Consider the following 6,000-nt stretch of genomic DNA (forward strand, 5'->3'; position numbering starts at 1 on the left):
CATGGACGATACTGATCCGCCCCGTGATGTACCTGCAAGTCTGCGAAGTACAGTCACTATGGCATTGACATTGAAGTTTTTTTTTTTATGTGGGATGTCCAGGATAGCTGCCTATCAACTATTATGCCAAGAAATCGATGCTGTGTGACAATCATTAGAGGGTGTCCTTCCGGATTAAGAGTGAAATGTTTTTAAATGCCTCCGAGTGAAGGGCAATACAGTTGTCTTTGCGTGTGATAGAACCATTCCTCTCTGTCTCAAAAATATATTAATGATATTTATGCCGTCTTGTAATGCCATCCGAAGTAGTTGAGCATTAGACCAAGGTGTCCAAATACACACATCATCTGCATACAGTGAAAACTTTAACTGTGATGGCAGTCTTCTTGTTCAATCAGCCATGACGCAGTTAAAACTAAATGGGCTGAGTACGCTTGCCTGTGGTACTCCCTGTTTCACATGTTCAGCAGTCTTTCCTTCACCTGTATGAACAAATATATTGCGACCTGATAAAAATCCACAAATTCATTGCAAGGACCTACCAGACAGTTCGAGTTCCAACATGCTTAGCAAAACATGAACGTGACTAACAGTGTCAAATGCCCTCTTGATGTCTAGGAATACTGCTATCGTCATATATCCACGTGCGCGCCAGCGTTACTATGTCTAATATTGCATCCATTGTGCGTCTATGTTTTCTAAAACCTACTAAGTAGTTGGACAACACTATCTGTCCTATTGCACCACTATTGAAGTCGTGCGTCAATCATTTTCTCCATTACTTTGCACAAACAACTTGTCAAACTAACTGGGTGGAAGGATTCAAGGCACAAGGGCGTCTTACCCGGTTTTAGGATTGGTATGATTCGAGCGACTTTCCAAGAGTCAGGTACAGTTTCTTCTATCCATAAATTATTATAGATGTCTAAGAGAGCATTTGTACCTGTCGGTCCGAGGTTTCATAGCATATTGTACGTAATGCCGTACGGCCCAGCAGCGGATTTTTGGCTACATGATGCGATAGCACATTGAAGCTCGCTTAATATGAAAGTACGATCTAATTGAGGATGTTGGGCCCAATAGCAAGCAGTAATTTTCTGCGTAGCTAACACTACTAAAATATCGAATTCTGCACATTGCGATGACAAAGCACGTCTGAAAATAAGCTCACAAAATTAATTTGCAACTATTATCTCACACGCGTCCCGAGCTACAATGAAGGCACAAAATGCGAAATTGTGCTACAGGTCCGCTTAACGAACGAACTACAAGGAAAATTCGTGGGACAGACGTGTGAGGAAACAGCGTGCCGCAGAAATCGCGCCAGCGCCGTTTGCCTAAATTTTCCATGCGTCTGTGCATTACACTGTGTATTTTCTGAGCGTTATCGTATGCTTCTAAACTTCCGCTCCGTCGGTACGCTGTTTCGGATCGGCGTCTGATGGCTCTTAGGTGTTCATACTCCATCAATTGCAGCATAATCTTTTGGGATTGAGGCCTCCTTTGTGCATATGTTCATACTGTCCTGCAAAAATTCTGTAAATCTTTCCACCGTTGCACGTTGATTCATTTGATCGGTTAGGCGGTACCGAAAAGCTTGCCAGTTGGTCAATCTGCTGTAACGTCTGATATCATAGTGCGTTCTAGGGTGATTTAGAAGGATGGGAAAATGATCACTTCCGCGCGTTTCCATATTTGTTGTCCATCCCACACCATTCACTAGATCATGTGAACACAGGGTAACATCGATGCAGCTTGAATAATTATATCCACGAAGAAATGTTGGCGACCCATGGTTTAAAACAGTCAAGTTGCATTTATCTATGGCGCACTCAATAATGTTACCCCGTGCACCACAATGATCACTGTCCCAGATAATGTTGTGTGCATTGAAGTCGCCACATATAAATACATTAGAATGAGCTATTTTGAAGATATCCGCTACCGAGCCTACTGAAATCTGGTTTAAAGGTTGTAGATATAGATTAATCACTGTTATGCAGAGCTTGCCAAAGTATACTTTACATGCGATGAATTCCGGGAAGTCTGAAGCACGGGACTGAATTTGAAAAGATGGTAGGTCCTTCCTGACGCACAGGAGCATTGTGCTAACAGCACCTTCACAAGAAGTCTTGTATATCGCATAATTCGAGAGACGAAAGTCGTGATTGATTCTCGCCTCTTGAATTCAAAGTATTGGAAAGTTGTATTGCACAAGCAGTTTACGAAAGTCAGCACATTTACTTCGAAGACTGTTGGCATTCCACTGAAATATGGAGAGATTTTTGTAGCGATAATTCATGCACTGCTTGCCGCAGTTTCGGCCCTGATTGTTGACGCAATAGTGCTTCCAGAGGCAACAAGGCTTTCACTTCTGGTAGGTTGTTTGCTTCCGGCAGAGCAGATAGGATTGCCTTAAGAGCTGCGACAAGCATTGGCAAAATCAGTTGTGTCACCGATGCGGTGGTATGTTCGCTATCAGATGGCGCCACTTCTGCAGTAGGTGCATAAGGTCGCTGAGAAAAATGTGTGCGAATATTGGAGTTTTGTGCATTACTTTATGCCTGTCGTCGTCTTGGTTTGCGTAGCATTGATGCATAAGACTGGGCGCTTGACTGTGATCCTTTTGATCAGTCTCTTGACAGTGGCGTAGCTAGGTCGTCTGGCACCCGGGGCCGATAGCTCTTCTGTCACCCCCCCCCTCCCCCCGGGTGTAGTCGAGGAAGGCGACGATATCGACAATTTTTGGCTGTCTTCAGACGTATATGACACCCAACACCGCCCCCCCCCCATTGCTACGCCACTGTCTCTTGATTACACTGTTCGTTGTTCTCTTAAGGAAGATTAACTTGGTTCTCTTGGCAGTGGTAGTTCCGGTGCCCGCTGTTGTGGGTGATCTTCCACTGGATGAACAATATCATGGTTTGAGGTGGGTTCATTGCGTCGCGGTTGTCTTCCATGGATATGTTCGTGTCGACGCATTTGTGCCGCTGCCTTATTCTGAGGGCAGCCTGAGTAGGAGGTTCCCCGCACAGTTCACACATTTAGGTTGAAGAAGTGACTTGCACTCCTTGTGGTCATGATCTTCTGGGCAGATTTTGCATCGACGTGTGCTGCGGCAGGTTTTCGCCATGTGCCCAAATCTCTGGCAATTATAGCAGCGATTTCTGGTCCTAGGTATTCCTCGACGGGACTGGTGGAACCCGAGTAAATTCTTCCTGGAATAGGGCGATCGCCTATGAAAGTCACAATTTCCGTGTGAAGTGGATGTGACTTTACTGCTCCGTCTTCCTGGCGGAAATACTTTATCTGTCTGCGTGCCGATATAACTCCTGCGTCTTTCAAGAAGCCTAGGAGTTGTTTGGTCCGTACACTGCAGAGGCACATGTCTTACTTTCCCAACGTTTCGCTTGTATGACTCTGGGATGAAAGGCTTGACTTCCAGGCTGCCTACGCTTGAGAGCATCAAAATGCGCTTTGCGGATGCTAAGAAAGCAACGCCGACACTGAAACTTCCATCTCTGGTCCTGAAAGACTACTTTTTCTTTGGCAGCGGAAATTATTTCGGCAGACACTCTGTTTGGATCTACATGCCGAAAAGTAGTACCTTCAATTGTTGGGCGAAAGACAGCAGGAATGCTTTCTGTTCGCTTTTTCTTTTACGTGACGAAACTAAATGGTGCATCTTGACCCATCTCTTCTTCATCACTTAGCTCTTAGTTCGATGTTGTATCATCATACTTGCTGTCGTGTAGGTTAGGTTCTTGCTCTCTTAGGTTCTTGCTGAATAATGGCTTCACCGTAAGCCATCATTCCTGAATTCCCCGATGTTGATTCCGAGTTGTGGAGAACCAAACGTGCCGGCTTTATGAAGCTTTGTGACGCCTGCAAGGCCCCAAGCTTTTCATTACGGCCTGTAGCATCATTCATATGGCTTGCTACACTTGGACGAGCATAAGGCTCGTGACGATGTTCTCGGCTTCCGAACACCGTAGTGGCAGGGTAATGTCCTCAAAAAAGAAACGTCGTACCGGTAAGGCGCCGAATCTTCACCCGACGTTTTGTTAGTCCATCTTCTTCAAGGGTAACCGTTAATGTAAAAAAAAAAGAAGGAAGTGTCGATGACAGTCGAACGCAGCAACAAACTCCGAAAGCATTTAATGGAACTATCTCGAGACCCGGTACTAACGTTGAGCAGTCCCTCTCTTCCCCCGAGACGCGTTCACGATGGACGGTCCCCAGGGGCTGACAGCGGATGTCCGTCGCCCGGACAGCCAGCTGGCTCGTATCCGTCACACTTAAGTGGTTGCCACATGAGGAAACATATTTATTTTTTCTTTACGATGCTTTCTCAACCCCATGCTAATGGTCAGTCACAAGGAACTTCTGGGCACCTTAGCGAAATGAAAGTATGGCCATCACACTGGAGCCTCCAGAGACCACCCATCGCTTTCTCGATGAATTACCAAGATCTGTGTATGTGAGCCCCTCACATCTCTCCTTGATATGTAGCGTATAAAGAAACGAAAAGCACACAGTCTGAAATCGAATCAAACTGAGACGAAATCACTGCTAAGAAATCTTCGCGTTCCTCTAAGAAAACTTATCACTTGACGTTTACTGACCTTAAATCGTTCTGTTTTCTCTATGTGTGTTCTTTCTTTCCGCCATCTCATAGTAGCCTATTTTTCTTGTCTTTTTCGTATACTATCCCAGGAGGCTGCACGCGCCAGAAGACCCTGAAGAGTTAGGTATTCTTTAGAGCTAGCGTGGATCCCTCTTGTCAGCGACAATCAAGCGTTTGTCCACTACGGGTTTCACCGGTATATGGAGCCGCGGTAAAGAATGACGGATTCTTCTGCGCAGCGGTCTGATCCCTTCACGACGCTACGACCGTAAAAAGAACGTTTTTACGATAGCTTAACTCTGCAGCCCATATACCACCAGTATTGTGGCCTGCTGCTTTTATAGCTTTTTATGAGTTTTTGTTTGCTTGCTTTTTTTTATTTCTCTTGGCTAAAGGCATTCGCAAACGCATAACAAGCCTCTAGCAAGCTCTAGACCGCTGTCTGAAGCTTCTGTTTTCTTGGTTATCAGTGAACGTAAACTTGGCGCATTCTTTTGCGTCATAATTTTCTATTATACACTCCTAGCCATACAAAGCAACACGAGTGAGTTGCTTTTTCTTCGATAGCTTACCTGTCCTTTCAAAGAAACGACGCAGGACATGCTATCAGTTTGAGCATACCTTCACATCTATAGCCGTTAAGTTTATTTTTGTAGCCTTTATATTAATTTCTGCTTGAAATGCATGCAGTAAAATATAATATCGTTATCTGCATGGCACTGCCCTGCCATATGAAGTGCAGCAATGTGTCACCGTTAAGAAACTATATTTGCACGTTCCAAGATTAGGTTAGGTTAGTTAATTTCTGTTTGAAATTTAATGTCCACAACTTTATAGCGATTTTTTGTCATATGTAGTACAGCAAACTTTCTAATTTTCATCATATTGCCTAAAAAGGCCCGCCTTGCCATTATTCGAGTTACAAAAATAAAATAAACCCGATGCCAATATTTTGACCTTGTTTTTGTTGATGACGATGATGACACTGTCATAGTTCTTTCGGGCTAATTTTCTTTTTTAGACTACACAATTTATCTCCATGTGTTTCACTACATACGTGTTTAATCTCATTTGTTAGGCTTTCCTGACGATGCATGCCAGTCCTACGAAAGTGCGTGCATTTCAAGTTTTGCTCAAAGCTTGCGCCCTTTCCCGTACTCACCCGATCCAATGGTCGGGCGCTCAACGCCCGTAACACTAGGATGTAGGAAATGTTGGGCTCCTTTTGAGATCTTTGTCCACTCTGAACAGTCCTGTCTTATAACTGATTCGGACGCTCGAGCGAATGCATAGCTTGAATCATCGCAGATTTTTGTCATGCTTGCAATAGTGTGTGGGCATATATCACTTTTTTTTAATCGGCGTAATTCATC

The 6,000-nt window shown here is 44.4% G+C and overlaps 1 long non-coding RNA gene across 1 annotated transcript in view; it reads left to right on the forward strand.

Annotated features, from left to right (window-relative positions):
- Nucleotides 1–4,903, forward strand: part of LOC135911324 (uncharacterized) — a 716,391-nt gene extending 711,488 nt beyond the window's left edge. Inside the window, exon 4 of the long non-coding RNA XR_010567271.2 lies at nucleotides 4,717–4,903. This is a non-coding gene — a long non-coding RNA (uncharacterized lncRNA). The remainder of the gene's footprint in view (nucleotides 1–4,716) is intronic.
- The last annotated feature ends 1,097 nt before the right edge of the window (nucleotides 4,904–6,000 follow it).

The sequence above is a fragment of the Dermacentor albipictus genome, chromosome 1 (assembly GCF_038994185.2).
Source record: "Dermacentor albipictus isolate Rhodes 1998 colony chromosome 1, USDA_Dalb.pri_finalv2, whole genome shotgun sequence".
NCBI classification, from domain to species: Eukaryota; Metazoa; Arthropoda; class Arachnida; order Ixodida; family Ixodidae; genus Dermacentor; species Dermacentor albipictus.